Consider the following 17,822-nt stretch of genomic DNA (forward strand, 5'->3'; position numbering starts at 1 on the left):
GGCGCTGCCCCAAGGCCGGGCGCGGGCGGGGAGGGGTGCGGGGCCGCAGCGAGCGGGGAGCGGGGCGGGGGTGCGGGCTCTGCGGGACCCGGCCGGGCTCGGTTCCGCGTTCCTGGGCCGGCGGGTAAGCTGAGCCGCAGGGGCAGGCCGCTCCCTGGCTGACGCCGAGGCGCCGAGCTGCGCTTCACGTGCCGGTCATATCAGCGGCCGCGGCGGCGGCGAGAAGAGGGGGCAGGGAGGCGCGCCGCAGCTCCCGCGGGGTCTCCGGCCCCCGCCTCCTCCTCCGCGCTGGGGGGCTGGGCCGGGACCACCCCGCAGCCCCCGTCCCCGCTCCAGCCGAGAGCGGCGCTGCGGACGCCGAGAAGCTCCTAGGGCGCTGCTCCGAAAGCTGCGCGGAGGCAGCAGCTAGGGAGGGTGCTCCTCGCGGCCGCCCCGGGAACTTCCCAGCCGCCCCGCCGCCGCCGCCGCCGCAGTCACCGGGACCGGAAGCCCTCGCGCCGCCCCGAGCGGCCTCTGCTGGCCCCCAGGGTTGTTCCAGACGAGGGCTGGCCGCGCGTCACCCTCCATCCCTCCTGGCCCCGGGCGGCCGCTCTCGCTCCGGGGCGTCCCCAGTTAAGCCCGGAGGACCCTTCTCGCGGTACAGGGAGACCTCCTTCGGTGACCGCCATAAGAGCCCCCCGCCCCGCCCCCAATCCCAGCCCCGCAGCTGGGACGGGAGGGGCTCGGAGCCGCCACTCTGGCCGGGCAGGAACACCTGCTCCCGGGGCCCTGCAGCTGGGCGCGTGGTGCCGAGAGAGGCTGCCTACTGTTGTGTGCAGAGATCGCGGAGGAGAGAGCACGGGGCTCTGAAGCTCTGGGCCAGGCGCAGCCGCGTCTCGGCCGCCCCCATCTCCCATCCCTTCTATGCGATCACGCTCGAAGCCTGGGGGCTCGGGTCTCCGGGGGATCGAAGGGCCACCACCCCTGGGATCCGACTTCTGTCCTTAAGAGGTCGTTCGCAAGACAGATGGGGCAAAACCTGTTTTGGGAGCCTTCCCGGGGTCCGCCCCCGCTCTCCAAACCAGACACACTCATCTCCCCTCGGCCCCGACTCTAGCCTCCGGCGGGGGACGAGAGTAGGTCATGGCGGCACCCGCACCTCCTCCCCCTCCCCCAAGGGGCTGGGATGGGGTTCGGACTTTGCCACTCAGCGTGGGGAGGGCGGATAGACCCTCCGCATCTTCTCCGTGCCCGGAGAAGATCGGGCGGCCGAGATGACCTGCGCTGCTTGCCCTGCCTCACCCCCCCCTCCCCCGTTCCGCCCTCCCTGGCGCTCCTGGCCCAGGGCCCGGCCGGGGAAGGCGTTGTTTTGCCAGCGGGGGCCGAACGAGTGCGCAGAGAAAAGCCTCCTTGCTCTAATGAGAGTGCACACAGCGCTGCAGCGAGGAGGATGATTACCCGGCGGGCGGGGGGGGAGCAGGCCCGGGCCGCGGGCGGCGTGTGCGGCGGCCCCGCGGGCCCGGAGTCCCCGCCTGTCTGGCTGCTAATCGCACGCTTTCTGCTGTTACGGAGGCAGGCGGGAGCCGGCGGCCGAGTCCAGCGCCGGCGACTCGGCGGGTGACACGGAAACATGGCGCAGCGCCCCTCCCCCGCCCGCCCTCCCCGCGCTCCCGCCTCCCGCCTCGCACTTCCTCCCGCCCGCGCGGCTTTTGCAGTTCTAATGCTCTGCTGTCGGCCCGACACCATTACGCTAGCAGCCGCTTCTCGGCGGCCTCGCGCGTCTCTTTCCCCTTTGTTTTCCGGGTCTATAGAAAACGTTTGCTTTTGTCCCGAGCTCTCGTTAAACCAAACTTGTGGTGGCAACGGAAGGCGGTGCGGGCGGGGAGGGGCCCGGGGATTTTGGCAGAAGCCGACCAGAGCGTGGTGGAAACTTCTCTCTCTGGGTTCCCCGCCACCCCGCCTTTCCCTCCCTCCCCCCTCCCCTCACAGACACAGGCCAGCCGGTCTGCCGAAGCTTCCCCCTTCTCCCCTGAGAGGCCTCAGCGCTCCAGGAAGGAGGTCTGGGCCAGAGGGACGGTGACCAGGGGTGAAGAGCCTAGCGTGCGTGTCTGCGAGCCCCGAGTTTTGGGGCACTCGGTAACCTCGATCCTTGCAGCCCTGATGGGCCTCTCCCTCCCTTTGGTCATTCGGGGTTTTGTATCAGCCGGCGGAGAGGAAGGGGAGGGAAGAGAAGAAAGTGGTTTGTGTGTGTGGCTTTTCTATTAAGGGTTTGTTGGAATCTCTCACCCCCAACCGTACAGCCTCCTTTATAGGATCTGGGGGAGAAGGAGGGGGAACGGGGGCTCCACGGGGCAAAGGGTCAGAAACCTAGGCCTGGGAGCTGGAACGTACTCTACTGGCCAACTCAGCTACACAGCCCGCACGAAGGGTGGGACGACCCTGCAGAGTCGTGGACGGGAGGGCCAGATCCCTGGATCCAGGAAATGCCAGACCTCCCTCCCCTGGGCAAGAGAGCAGGTCCCGTCCCCGCCCCTTCCCACCCCTCCCCCCGGCGCGCTCCCCAGTCCAGCGCGCACGCCTTGGCTCTCCGCACCGGATCTGCTCAGGCGGCAGTTTTTTAAGCCTGCAATTAAGCGAGGCGTCGCCGTGTCCTCTGCTAGTGTCGATCCTGTCAGTCGCACATGGCCTTGGTGCTCCGGTCCGAGGCCCCGCGATTAGTCACAGGCTCGCTTCGCTCCTTCCCTAATCCGCCTCTGCAGGCAGCCTGGGGACGCGGCCGACTTGGCGGCGCTGGCAGGGAGCCACCGCGCGCGGGGCGGGCCGCCTGGCCAGTACCAGCCCCCTGCACCCGAGCCGGCGCGGGCCCCAGGGTGCGGGCTTGGGACTCCCTCCCCCTTCACAGCCCCCAGGCTGGGGCGGCGGCGCCCCTCCTCCTCTCGCCCCACTCCCGGGCCTGCGAGATCTATTTGTGTGGTGTCATTTGCATAAAAATAGGACAAGTGTTTCAGTGCGTTCGAACGCGGGAGGCGAAATCCTTATTGATGTGTCTGTGTGGAGCCCTCGGTTGTCGGAGCGGTTTGATTTAGGGTGTTTGTGTTGCTTTCTGCGAGAAATGAGAGGAAATCCTGCGCAACGCCTTCCGCGGCCGAGGCCCCCCAGAGCATCATCCCCCCAATGCGCGGCCCAGAAAGGTCCACCGCCTGGACCCCAGCGCGCCGAGTCCACAGCCAGCAGGTTGAGGGCCAGGCGGGCGGCCCATTATGACTCATAAAACCGGGCGGCCTAATCACCAGCTGCCAACCCGTTTACGTGTGGCGCTTCCCAATGCTCCCTTCGCCTGGCCCGGGCCTCCAGCGGGCTCGCCCCGGACACGGGGAGAGCCGCTCAGTAGAGGCTAATCAAGTGGCCGCTCTTCCCGTCGGCAACGCGGCTTCCCATCCCCGGCGACCCCCGCTCTCCCGGCCTCTGCGCCGCTCGCCAGCAACTCCTCAGCTTGGACAAATAGCTGGGAGGGCGCCGGCCGCGCGGAGCCAGTAAATCAATCATTAACTCCCGGGCGAGGCCTGGCCAGCGGAGGGAGGGAGCAGCGGCCAGAGCCGAGGGCGCGGGGCGAGCGCAAGGTCCCCCGCCCCGGGTTGGGAGCCGTCCACGCGCCGGCGGCCAGGGTGCGTGGAGGCGGGTCCCCTCCACCCCGGGGCGTCTTGATTCCCTCCAGAAGCCTCCGCCTGCTGGGACTCTCACGCCCGCACCTTGCCTCGCCGGGCAGGTCGGGTTACTGTGCGGCCCCGGGGCGGGCTTGAACATTAACGAGGCGCCCGGGGCCTCGCGGCCTGCTCTCCCCAGGAGAGCCTGCCCGCGCTTGGGCAAGCTCCTCAGCTTCTGTTGGGCTCCTCCATACTCGGGCTTGCCAAACCAAACTGATCGCCTCCGTGCCGACCAGCCTCCCCGCGGTGCCCTCCCCACGGAGCCCACCGTGGGGCGGCGCGCAGGGGGTTAAAAGCTCGGATTCGCCCTGGCTCCTCGGCGGCGCTGAGGAAACGCTGATCAAAGTGCTTACGGGAAAGGAAACACACGCACACTCGGGCTTGAGTCGAAGAAGGCCGACTGGAGAGACGGCTGGGAGCCGCCTGCCTCGACCCGCTTCCCACACTCTCGGGAACGCAGCGGCGGCGGCGGCAGCGGCGGCGGCGCTGGCCCGCGCGATCCTCCTGGTGGAGCTCGGCGCGGCGGGGCCGCGAGGACGGCGGAGGGGGGGGGCGGGACGAGGGGGCGGGAGGCGAGCCCGGGCTGCGCGCCAAGAGGCCGGGAGCCGCAGATTAGTCACCGCTCGGCTCGGCACTCACGGGTGCACCCGGGAACCGGGAGGGCAGGCGGCGGCCCCGCTCTGCCGGGCTCCCGGGGCCTCGGCGCGGCAGCGAAGGTGCCCCCGCCCCCACCCCCCGCGCGCGCCCGGCGCAGCTGGACGGACTCGGGGGCCAATGCTGCCGAGATCCACTTGTCAGTTCAAGGGCAGGACAGAAACTCTGCAAGCGGAGTCTTGCGAACAGGAAATTTCTCATTGACAAGGTGCTGCCCCTCCCCCACGCCCGGCTTCAAAACAAAACAAAAACCCGGCGCGAGCGGCCGACTAGGCCTGCACCCCTCTGCCGCCTCGGCGACCCCCGCTTCTCGGCCCCGGCCGGGGAAGCGGAGAGCTCGCCGAGCCCCGGGCCCCGAGCACAGGCGGCGGCCAACGAACAGGCCCAGCGGGCGGCTTCGGCTCGGGGCCCGCCGAGGGCGCCCAGCTGCCACTCTCCGGGGCGCGGGCAGGGTGGGGCGGGGGCGCTGAGCCCGGAAGGCTCCGCACCTTCTCGGGTTCTGAACCCCGCGGAGTGGTTCCGCGGGGCTGGAGACCGCCGGCGCAGCGGCTCCCCGAGGGCGTGGGGGCGGGGAGGCGGCGCCGCCGACAGAGCGAATCCCGCGCGGCGGGGACCCGGGAGGGCCGCGAGCTCGGCCTGGCAAAGTTCCTGCTCAAACTCCATGTTTAGAAACTCCAGCGGCTTTGCGGGAGGAGGGGGGAGAGCCAGAATGCGCGGAGCGTGCGGGGGCGGCAGGCACCCGCCTTTCACTCCCGGGGAGGTGGGGGTAAATTCGCGCTCCACCGCCCCCCACCCCCCGCCGGCCCAATGGGAAGTCTGCCTGGAGCGCGAGGACCGCCGGGTTCCCAGACTCATTCTTTTGTGTATGCCCCTCTTCTTCCTACACATGCTAAAGGAAATTTCTAAACCTTTGTCATTTATTGAATTCAGCCAGGAGAGGAAGCCCTTTTTAGGGACCCTGATATTCAGGGTAATTTCGTATTTGACACATGTAAATACTTAGTACTCTCAGGTAAGGTCAAATTATTTATCATCTTAATTTATATTTCAATAGGCCTACAATTTGGAGGCGCGAAATGCCTCCTTATGAATCATTATGGTCTATTAGGGGAAGTAATGTATAAACAGCACTATTTGGGAGGGAATCACTTATGTTGACATTTAAATGGCTCTTCAATAGTTAAAAAAAAGACATTTGAGTGCCTTTGATTAAATATACAATTTACAAGACCATCAGCAAAGCCATCAGGAATATAAATTCTTCTTGGAATTTTTATTTATTTATTTCTGATTTTTTTTTTAAGCCTTCCAGGGCACACATGTCATTTAATCCCTATGGGAAAATGTACAAATTTCAGGCAAAGTATCATTCTCCTCTCCCCAGCTAATGTTTTTTCGGGAACCCAGGGAACCATCGGAAATGTGAGAAAACTCCACCAGCAGGCACCCCAGTGGGAAGTTTGTAGATCTTTGTACCTTGGAAACAGAATCAACTGCTTTCTAGCAATATTGCAACTGATTTGTGAAACACAGTAGCTTTTCCTGCTGGAGTGGAACCTTCCTTATGGCCTGTGTCCATCTATCCATCCACCCATCCTGGTGCTTCCACAGCACCCAGGACGGAGACTCATACCATTTTAAGTCATCCTTCTACACCTGCTAAAATATCACAGCAGAGCCTCTTCCTGGCCGCCCCCCTCCCCCAACCCTATGCACTCTATTGAATTACCTTGTTGTATTCCTTCCCTTGAAGCATCTCCCATCTTCCAAATGCCCTTCCTGAACCCCACATCTCCTTCCCCAGCTCTGTTCCCATGCATAGCTGTACTTCTTTAAAGAGGTGTCTACAGAAATGTGGAATTTCTATTTCCCTTACCTCGGGTGCACTCAAGATCTCCTAGTTTTGAAGACAGTCTATGATTTGGGGGAAATTGTAGCTTTGTTCGTAACAGCATTAGATTAGACACAACCTAAGTGTTCAGTGACGACACTGATGGTACCTGCATAGGATGAAATATTCTGTGGCTATTTTAAAAATTAAGCTCCCCTCCAAGGACTAATACAGAATGACCCGGAAGGTCTATTGTTAAGAGGAAAAGGTAAAGTGCAGAAAGAAACGATGCGTATAGTATGTTTCTATTTGGTTATGTTACAGTTTGTATAAAAACAAATTAGGGGGGAATATAGACACATATCTGTACCTGCAGGAAACATTTTCGAGCTGCTGGGAGCACTCCCCCACCACCTCTTTCTTTGTAATATGCTTGTCCTCCTCCGTTTTATTTTTAGAAATGGGTGTACATCGGGCAAACTATTTTGTATCTTACCTATGAGATTTATCACTACATCTTACAGATCATTTTCTACCAGCACAGGGAGATGGGTCTTGTCTGTGCCAAGGTTCATGGAGTTTCCCTGCCTCTAGGTACATCATATAGCAAATTTGTCAACCTACACCTCAACCTACACCAGCCTCCCCGGCCATTCTGCAAACAGCGCTCAAGATCACTGCCATCAGTGATCACTTCCCTGTTGCCGGGAATGGGGGGGGGGGACATTTTCCCAGTCCTTCCTTTGGCTTTAGAAGCGCTAAGCACCCCTCACTACACCCAGTTGAACTGCTCTTAGCTTCCCAGATGCCATACACACATACACACACGGTTGTCATCCTCCTTCAGTCTCTTTCTAGGTTCCTCTCTGCTTTACTAGTCACTTTGGGCCTGGAGCCTCCCACTTCCCCCTCCCCCAATCTCATCCAGGCCCCTGGCTTTAAACGTCACCTATTTGCTGGCAATTCTTACACTCCCCCCCCCACACACACCCATTCCACACCGTCATATAGAGCTGCAGATCTGATTTCTCCACTTGGCAATCTCCGTCCGGTTTAAGAATGACAATAGCTAACATTTGCATAGTGCAGGCTCCTGTGAGCACTTTATGTACATTGACTATTATTAATCCTTATCCACATTTTGCAGATGAGGAAACTGAGAGGAGCTATAGAACATTCCCGAGGTCACTCAGAAAACTTTGGAGATAGGATTCAGTTCTATCTCCAGAGCTCATGTTGGCAGCCATTCTGCGTCACCGACTCCTAGCATCCTAGAACTGAATTATTAAAATCACGAATTAATCAACAAATATGGGGGGCAATTTACTAAATTCCAGGCCTTGGGACGGGTGCTGCGAAAGAGCGGTAAACTGGACAAACTATCCCTTAAAGAGAATGTGCTCTTTGCTTGAAACCTGCCTTTTGTCCCAATCCCCCCCCCCCCCGCAGTTGCAGAAAATGTTTCAGCCACCCAAGTACTTAAAGCAGAATCCTGGGGTGGGGGGGTGGGGGGCGGTCACTCTTGACCTATCTCCCACTTCACCTTCCAGTGGCAGGACTCTTCCTACTTCCCAATGTCCTGTCCAGTAAGCCTACTTCCCATTCTCCCACATCCACCTAAGGCCAGGCCACCATCTTCACTTGCCCGGATGATAACCAAGGATTAGGGGACACCTGGCTGGCTCGGTCAGTAGAGCTTGGAGTCTTGATGTCAGGGTTGTGAGTTCAAGCCCCACATTGGGTGTAGAGATAACTTACAAATAACATTAAAAAAAAAAATAACCAAAGATTATTATTCCAGCCCATCTCTTTGCTGCCACTCTCAGCCCAGCTCTGACCCAGCAAGATGGTATTGAGTCAATATTCTGTATCACGACAAGAAACCAAGTTTAAGAGAGCAAGACAACTGTGGGTGTGTGCTAAAAGAAAAGGGGGGTGCCTGGGCTTGCAGGGAGGGGCTCTGTAGTTCTGGTGAGGATTGAGGCCCAAGAATTTAAGAAAGGGCAGGATGAAGCCAGAGGAGCCATTAATGTCTGGGGAGGTCCAAGGGAGCATGGGATGCAGGGATGCATGTATACAGGTCTTTGTCAGAGAAGCCAAGGTTCCTGGGTGTGCCCATTGTGGGGAAGGCCTTGGACATCATTTTTCTTTTCTTTTCTTTTCTTTTTTTTTTTTTTTTTGGAAGATTTTATTTATTTGACAGAGACAGCGAGAGAGGGAATACAAGCAGGCGGAACTCGAGAGGGGGAAGCAGGCTTCCCGCTGAGCAGGGAGCTTGATGCGGGGCTCTATCCCAGGACCCTGGGATTATGACCTGAGCTGAAGGCAGATGAATGATGACTGAGCCACCCAAGGCTCCCCAGTCTTGGACATCCTTTGTATCCTTGCTAAGTGCCACAGAATACAGAATATCATCCTCAGGAGATAAATGAGGGGCCACCAAGAGTAAGCCAGAAACCCAGAGTCAAAACCAGAATCTCTTTAGAGTACCTTGCCTATTGCCAGTCATTTGGTCCTTACTTGGTGGCAAAAGATGGAGACTGTCTTCCTATCTCAAAACCTTCAAAAACCTTAAGAGTGGGTTCTGGCCACCCTTGACCTTAGACAACTGGAATTCTCAATTCCATGCCATTTGACTTCTAACAGTAACTGCGCCATGACAATGCATTTGGTAGCAAAGCAAGTCTTTTTTAACGATGAATAATTCCTACGGGATAAAAATAGCTCCTGTTTACCTAGGGCCTCCGCTCCTTGCAGTTACTTTATTAAGTGCATTTCCAATATGTTTGTTTATGTTCCTCCCATGAGCCCCCAAAATAACCCAATGGGTAAGGTATTATGATTCCCATTTTATAGCTGGGGAAACAGAAGCTCTTACAATTGCCCTCTAAAAATACATAGCTAATCTAGCCAAGCTTGGCTACGGGGATTCTACCTGCCTCCAAATCTGGGCTCTTTCCAGCAAAGTATACTGCTCGCCTCCCCCACACAGGCACTATTCCCCCAAACCTTAAACTATTTCTGGGATTGGATCCTACATAGCTTCTCTAATGGTGTCCTTCTGGGGTCATCCTGGCAACTGGCCAACTGCAGTAACTATCACAAAAGGAGTTTGTTTCTTTCTGGGATCAGCAAGTCTCAGTTGATCTGTTGTGTTCACCATGGGAACTTAAAAGTTTATCATCTGAATGAAGAGTTGCCTTCTTCCCGGCTAAGCTTTGAAAAAAGTGTGGGACCAAGTTCAAGGGAAGGCCTTCCTCCCCAGAACAAGCAGATTCTCTAGCTCTGTTTGGAAAGCTTCTGCACTCCATAATACTAAATTATGGTTTGTCAAGATCATTAATCAGCTGCCCTTTCATACTTCCAGGCAACATTTTTTTGGGGGGGTAGTTGTTTGTTTGTTTGTTTCCCTCCTGCTTGGAGCCTTGATAAACATTACTCTGCTCTTAGCATGGGAAGAACTAGAGCAGGGGAAAAGATGATCCAGAAAAAACCCACCACACAGCCCTTCTGAAGCTGGACAGCTCTTAAGATTTGGGGAGAAGAAGGTCACTAGCTTTCTCCAGCTCCTAGAAAAACAATAGCTAGGACTTATTAAGAGCTAAGTGTCCGCCAGGCACACAGTTCTAAACATTTTATACGCATTAGTAATCTCATTTCATATTGAAAACCACCCTATAATAAAGGTGCTATTATTATCCCCATTTCACAGATGAAGAAACCGAGACTTTAGAGGATAATTAGCTAGCCTGCTTGCCTGGACACTCATCGCCTGATTCCTAGAGCCCAAACCTTTCCCCACGCAGTCTTTCAGCCGTTCCAGGCCCCTGTGGTCAGCTTCGTTATTCTGCCAATCGCACAGGCCCGTCCTAATTGGGTGCTTTAGGCAGATCTGCAAGGAAATGGCCTTCACTGCATCCTGGCATGCCAGCGATGTCCCCTGAGGACATGAAGGCAGTGAATCTGTCCCGCAGGTCCCTCTGAGGTAGGTGCTTCTTCTCTTCCGTAGCTTTCCAAGACGAGGCCCCGTTCCGGGCGAGCGGAAGCTCTGGTAGGATCTCCACGACAGAGCGGGTCATCCCCGCCCTGCTCTTTGACGAAGCACGCTGGTCAGTCCACGGGTGCCCTCGCCGGTTCAGTGCCAGTGGCTGCGCGGGGACCTTTCTGACCTGCTTGCTGGCACAGGGAGTGCAGAGGAGGGAAGATCAATCACCAAGATAATTTAGGTTCTGTCTTTGCTCGATCCAGCCTCTGTCCTCTGCTCTCAGGCTGACGACTATGATTAATGCGCCACCAAGTACTTCCTCTCTTCGGCTTCTTCCCTGCTTTGGGGTTTATTTTACAGCCGTTGCCAAAGTTTCTCCTCTGAAGAGAGTAAATACTCAGAGACTGGAGCACAGCCCTTGGTGTTACTCAGAGAGCGTCGCCGGCGGCAGGTGGCACCGGGCCATTTCTGGAGTAGGTGATGTTGTGTTTGGGGTTCAGTGCTCACCCACTACTTCCACTGACGTTAGCCTAATCTTTTAATTATTCTGAAAATACCAAGAATAAGGATTGCTGGGAAGGCAATTAATAGGATCACACAGCCTATGCCTCATTTGTAATTATATATTATTATTTTTCGCCCTACTTTGTTCCAATAATGATTTAAGGCTGCTTCCAAAGATACACAAAACCCAGCAAAGATAAATACAAGAACTGGGACATGAATTATAATGTCACTCCTGCTCACAGCATCTTTGCCCCGGTCCACAAAACGGAACCGAATTCATAACGCTTTTCAAAAATGAGGTAATTCAGCTCTTTTGGTGGCAACACAGGGCTCTTTGTAAAGGGAGGGGGGGTGATATGCAGGAATAGAAAGAAGCATGGAGGGGACAAGAGATCTGGTTTCTAGAGCCGGTGCCCTCGGTGTTGTGACCTTGGGAGAGTCACTGGCCCTCTCTGGATTTTGGATTCTGGACTTCTCAAATGTTTCCACCAATCTCAATCTCTGGGGTACCCTCCTCCCTCTGTCTTACCTCTTACCCCTGCCATCATCATGCAGGAGGAAGCCAACACTGCCCAGCTGGCAGGAGGCCCCCTAGGAATGAAGCAAGCTTTCTCTCTCTCTCTCTCTCTCTCTCTCTCTCTCTCACACACACACACACACACACATACACAAAATGAAAAATGTTCACAGACACTGCAGCAATGAAACTTCAATTGTCTCTTCCCTCAAGGCAAGGACCCCACCTCCTTCTAATCTTTAGCTGAAAGGGAGACTCCCATGAGAGCCCCCCGGAGCCTGGAGGACATCCTTTAGGGAGGCAGGAGTCACGCCCCCGGCCCAGACCTTCTGTCTCTCCCTCCTTCCCGGCAGGCATGAGCTACTTTCTTTTCTCCTCTTGCCCTTGAAGACCCTCTTACATATATAACCTGGCCCAGCTCTCTGGATCCAGTCCCATCTTCCGTTCATTCCCTCCTGACCCCGTCTTCCCCTTGCAGCACCTAACCCAACGCTTAGCCTATCGTTTGTGCCAAACAGCCATGCAGTCCCCGCCCACCTCCACCCCCAGTCTCCGTGGGCCCTCTACTGCCTCTGCTAGGGATTCTCCAAGATTTCCTCAAAGGATTCCATAGGCCAGAGGAATCTCCGGAAGCTCAGCCTTCATTACCCATCTCAAGTGGGAAGCCGCTCGGGAAGATTCTTTTTACAAAGTTTTTACAAAACTTGGAGGCACCCCGTGAAAGAACAAGCATGGGAGGGTTCCATGGTCATCAAATTTGCAAGAGAGCCAAGCCGATCAAACAGTGGAAGCCAGTCTAAGGTGTCAGAAGTCAGCGTAGGGGCTACCGGGGAGAGGATGAGCACAAGGGGGACTTCAGGGGAGACCGCCCCCCCCCTGCAGGGAATATTCTGCATCTTGATCTGGAGACTGGCCACTTGGGTGTGTTGGGCTTGTAGAAATTCATCAAGCTGTACGCTTAGGATGTATACACTTTTCTGTTGGTGCGCTGCCCTTCAATAAAATGTTCACAAAATTTAAAAAAAAAAAAACAATAAAGCCAAACGTACAGAAACAAAGTGCCGAAGAGTAAGGCTCATCATCATCTAAGTGCGTAAGAGTAAGGCTCATCATCATATGGGAGCTCTGGGTGGGAGACCCTGTGGCAGGAGGGTGGGGGCGGCAGGGGCGCTCTGGCTTGGCGGGGGCACAGCGGGGTGGCTCCCAAGACAGTCCGGAGGCACGGAGCGAAATAAAAATCACGTGACAAGAAGCCAACTTGCTGGCCTCCACCCCGGCTTTCCTCTTATCTTCCTCTCCTCTACAGGAACTTCCTTCCACTCCAGCCAAGTTGGACGCGTCACTCCCCACCCCATACAGGCACAGCCGCTCTCCACTGTTGCATACAGGCATCCTGCTCTGGGAGCCCTCTTTCTCCCACCCTCCCTCTCTCCCTGCTTCCTTTCGGCCTGGCCACTGACCACCTGCTCATGATATGCCCTTCAGGCATGAACTCCAGGCACCTGGGAGTCCCCTTTGCCCATGAAATGTTTCTGGACCTGGGCCCAACCCCTGGCTTTGCAGACGCAGAGACACGGGTTAGGAGGAAGGCCCGTGTATCCTGGGCTCCCGGGAAGGCCACCAGCTGCCAGGCCACAGATCCACCCATCTGGTTGCAGGAAGTCAGGGTGGGCTCTCTCCTTTGCACTGGGAACCTCCTGTCCCCACTATATGGCTGTCCTTGCTTTTATCTGTAACCTCCAGTGGGTCCCTGTGGTAGGTCAGTGTCGTCCCTCCTCAAAGGATATATTCCTTGAGGGCAGGGTGGGCTTATTGGTGGGGGATTTTTTTGTGTGTGTTTTTCTTTTACTTTATTCTTTACTTCCATGCCTGCACACTCCCAGTTGAGGGCTTCCAGGAGTACCAGCCACCCCATAAGCTTCTACCTCCCGTGCCTGGAGGGCCACGGAAGTCAGTGGGCATTAACTGGCCTGTGGTCAGATCTGTGGCTGGATATTCTTAGCAGCCTTTGGCCGCTGATGGCAAAAATGTCAACCTCCCTGTCACCAGGGCTTAGATCCCTCACCACCCGAGCAGAGATGTTTTCTAAGCAGGCAACTCTGAGTGCAGAGCAAAGCAGAGCGTGCTGTTTAAAAAGGCCCAGAGTCTGGGGCCAAGCCCAGCGTCACACTTAGCCTGTTGCTACCCATGGCTGCCCCAAGGCTGACCGACCAGCCAGACGGTTTGGAAAACACATTCTGCCTTAGCAGAACTGTTCCACGGCGGGAGCTCTAGGCCACAGCATGGCAGTTTCCACATCTGACCTCGTTGCCGGGCCCTGGGGCAACTCTGAGGCCTGGGAGTCTCAGACACTTGCTGACCTTCCTTTTAGAGGTTTCAAGACATCCACTGTGGGTCAAACAGCGACTTTTATAAAATGGGTCATGGGGACCAGAAATCCCCATTCTGTTGCTTTCCTGAAATCCCTGCAGGAATTCCTCTTCCGGATACACGTGCTTCTCCCATTCGGAAGGGGATGTCACCGAGCTGTGTGTGCAGCAGTGGGGTGGGGAAGGGGTTGCTAAAGGGTCTCAGGGACTCTCCACCAGAGCATGGTGGCCTGGGGAGAGCTGTGTAGGCTCAGTAGGGATGCTGTGGTCACTTCTGCATGTTTTATGGGGAAGCCTTCTGCAAATTCACCATCAGCTCATGACGGCGTTCACGGACAGAACTAAAATCCTCTGCCCTACTGAGCTGCAGCTCTGGCAATCCAGGGGGGCTCTGTGGGCCTTCTCTGTTGGGTGCCCCCATCGCTGTGTCTCTGAGCTGCACTGGGCACCCATCAGGGCTGCAAGTAATTCGGCGTTTGACCTCCCCCAATTGCATGCTATTTCTCCTCGTCTTCTTCCCCATGTTCTCCTGTCTCTCGGCGTGGCTGCACCTGCCACTGTCTCACTTTCCTTCATTGATCTTGCTCTGGAAGTGCAGGGGCACAGCCTGGGAGGCGATATTGCCTGGGGCGCAGGATGGCTTCCCGGGATGTGTCTGTGTGCGTGCGTGTGTGTACATGCATGCATGTGTGTGTGTGTAAGGAGGTTCAGGGGGAGCAGAAATGCTTCCTCTCTCCCGGCACCACTGTCCCATCAGGGTCCTGGGATCGAGCCCCACATCAGGCTCCCTGCTCAGTGGAGAGACTGCTCCCTCTGCTTCTGCCTGTCTCTCTGTCTACTTGTGCTCTCTATCTCTCTGTCAAATAAATAAATAAAAATAAAAAAAATAAACACCCCCTATGTGTAAGTCAGGCATTATGGGAATGAGTCTCCATGCTTTCAAGAGGGAATGCCCTGGAAAAGACACTCCAGGAGCCCTGGGGGAGGTGACCAGTCAGGCATAGGGTGGAGGGGTATGCTGGGCAGGGGGGGCGGGGGTTGATAAAGGCTGTTGGGGCCAATCTGGCTTGTCCGGTTCTGGGAGGCCACCCACATAGTCCACTCAAGGCCAGCTGAGTGAGTGGGAAGGTTGGTAGCCAAGACGGCTGAGGTCCCTACAGCCTGCTCTCAGCTGTTGGAGGCAGCCACCCTGGGGAAGGCGTGTGATTGCAGGAGAGGGTGAGTCTGGGGGTTTAGGACCTCTGGTGGAAGTGTTTCCTCACTAACCTCACAATGCGAAGGTAAATAAAATAGTAATATTAGCAGCTGGCGTGCGTGAGCGTTTGCTATGGTTGGGTACTCCATAATCCTAGATTAAACATGGCCCCCACTTCTCTGGGCTTCTTCCACCAAGGGGTTGCGTCATGGGCTGAGTTGTGTCCCCCAGAATCCACATGCCGAAGTCCTAACCCCTAGTACCTCAGAACATGAGTGTGTTTGGAGTTAGGGTCTTTAAAGAGAAAATAAAATTAAAATGTGGGCATGAGGGTGAGCCCGAATCCAGTCCGACTGGTGTCCTTATAAAAAGAAGAAATATGGACACAGACCCAGCCAGAGGGAAGACCATGTGAGGATATAGTGAGAAGGTGGCCATCTACAAGGCCAGGAGAGAGGCCTCAGAAGCCAACGCTACCAATACCTCAATCTTGGACTTCTAGCTTCCAGAACCAAACCATGAGGCTGCACATTTCTGTCCTTTCAGCAACCTCCTCCCCTGGGTGTGTGTGGCACTTGGTTACAGCGGCCCGGGCAAACTAAGGCAGGGTGGAATCTAGAATCTACGTCCCCTCCCCTAGAATCTGGGCTGGCCTGAAGACGTGCTCTGGCCAAACAGGACACAGCAGAAGGGATGCTGTCCAACTTCGGAAGCACAATCTTGAGAGACCCTTGTGGCCATCTGCTTCATTCTCTCAGGCAGTTCTGAAAACTCCCCCGGAAAGAAGGGAGTCTCAGGTGCCAAAGGATGTTAGGTGACAGGGAGGAGAGCCACTTTTCACCCCAAGCGGGAGCCAGCCGCAACCACCAGACTGGGCAGGGGGCGGCAGTGTGCCTCCCCGTCAATGTCATCCAGCAGACTGGCGCCCCCCCCCCAACCCCTGCACCTGTTCCAAAAACTAGCTATGAGCAGGAACCGCCCACGAGTGAGTAAGAATACATTGTGGTTTTCAGCCACTCCCTAGCAGGCTCCTCTGTTACACAGCAGCAACCTACTGATACATTGCATTAAAACAGTAGAAAGGGGGGCGCCTGGGTGGCTCAGTGGGTTAAAGCCTCTGCCTTCGGCTCAGGTCATGATCCCAGGGTCCTGGGATCGAGCCCCACATCGGGCTCTTTGCTCCACGGGGAGCCTGCTTCCTCCTCTCTCTCTCTGCCTGCCTCTCCGCCTACTTGTGCTCTCTGTCAAATAAATGAATAAAATCTTTAAAAAAAAATTAAAAAAAAATAAAACAGTAGAAAGGTTCCAGTCCAAAAGTTTTGGAAGAAGGTATGTTTCCTGTATACTGTGCAAAGCCCTCAAGGAAATGAGAAAATCCTTTATCCAGAACTGTTTCTTCCCTTAGGGGCTCCCAGCTCCCTCTGGGTTTCCCCCCCCCACACACACACACACTGCATCTGTATCTGCTGTTTTCAATCCTGGGGCATAGCAAGGGGTACCCCACAGGCAGGTAAAGGGGTGCTCTCTCTGAGTCATCAAGGGAGGATGACCTCCGTTTCTGTAAACAGCCTCTAGCAGTAAGTGGCCCCCTATGCCAGTCAAATCCCTGAATGTGGATGAATCAGACACCTTCTGGAAACACAGCCATAGCACCACTATGAAAAGAGCCCCCATTTATTAAGCACCTCTAAGTACCGGCTGCATATTGACTGCACTCCCCTGTTTAATCCTCGCAGGAGTACAGTCAAAACAAGTCAGTAGTCACAATTATTATCCTTCTTCGTAGATGAGGAAACTGACTCAAAGGGGTTAAGTAGTTCTCCTGAGGTCACAAAGCTGCTGGACCGGCACTCACAAATGGATGGTCTTTCCTCTCCCCCGAGGTCTGAGGCTTAAGGAGAATGGGGATTTGGGCCCAGGGAGTAGAGCTAGGAGGAGCTGGGTGGCCACTGGGGTGAGGGAGTGGCAGGCCTCCGTGGGGGGCCCGGGCCAGGCCAGGTATGGCAGGAGGCAGAAGGATGGGTGCAGCTGCCTGGCAATGCCTCAGGGAGAGGGTGAAGCAGTCTGGAGGGAGGGAAGGAGGAGCTGGGAGGCTCTGGGGAGCTGGGGGAGGGGTGGGGGAGGGGCTGCGCTCCTCCACTGTCCTTCCCTGGAGGCAGGAACTTCCACTGCACACCGGCACACACCGGGTCTCTGCTCAGTACTGAACCCACCCCAGGAGCTGACTGCCCCTCCAGCGCCCTCTGGCCTCCTGGGCACTTCTCCTTCTCAGTGACCCCACCATCCCTTGCTACCCCTCCCTTCCTCCTTAGCTCCTGAGGAGGCAAATCCCTACTTGAAGCCCCACCAGATTAAGGGCTCACTGTGCCTAGCCTGTGCTTATCTGCACCCCCACATTTCATCCTCATGACTCCCATTTTACAGGTGGGGAAACTGAGGCACGAAGCCCCGAGCAGACGGCAAGCCGCAGTCTGGCCTAGTGGTGACTGTGAGGGAGTCCTCTCCAGGCCTCCCCAGTCCTCCAAGCCCTTCTGCACTCACCACGGTCTCCTGAGGCACTTTCGTGTGTGTATCACTCACTCGGGCAAGTGGTGTGTACTCATCGACCCATGCTCCCCGGCCAGCATCATGGAGGCCTGGGGACCCTCTCTTGCCCTCAGCTTGGTGTCCGTGTGTAGAAGGAGCCCAGTAATGTGAGCTCTGGTGGTTAACCTGTTGGGTCCCGGTGTCGCTCTGAGCCTCTCACACCCCCTGCTCTGAATGACAGTTGACAATTGGCCAACATGAGGCTAGTGGTGATGATGGGGGAGGGGAAGGAGCCCCAGAAAGAGAAGCAGGAGGACAAGACAGAGCAGCTTCCTCACACTGACAAACACAGGCTCCATTGCCTTTTTCTAGAATAAGAGTGTGAGCCAGAGGGGTAAAGGGGACCCTTCCTTAGCGAAAGCTCTCAACCACCCTGTTCCCAAATGACAGCAGATTGTAGCACACACATAATAGCTCTCCATCCTCTGTCCTGCCTTCCCAATCTCCCCCTTTAAAAAAAAAGAAAAATATTTTATTTATTTATTTGACACAGAG

The sequence above is a fragment of the Enhydra lutris genome, unplaced genomic scaffold (assembly GCF_002288905.1).
Source record: "Enhydra lutris kenyoni isolate GAN:26980312 unplaced genomic scaffold, ASM228890v2 scaffoldscaffold23, whole genome shotgun sequence".
Taxonomy (NCBI): Eukaryota; Metazoa; Chordata; class Mammalia; order Carnivora; family Mustelidae; genus Enhydra; species Enhydra lutris.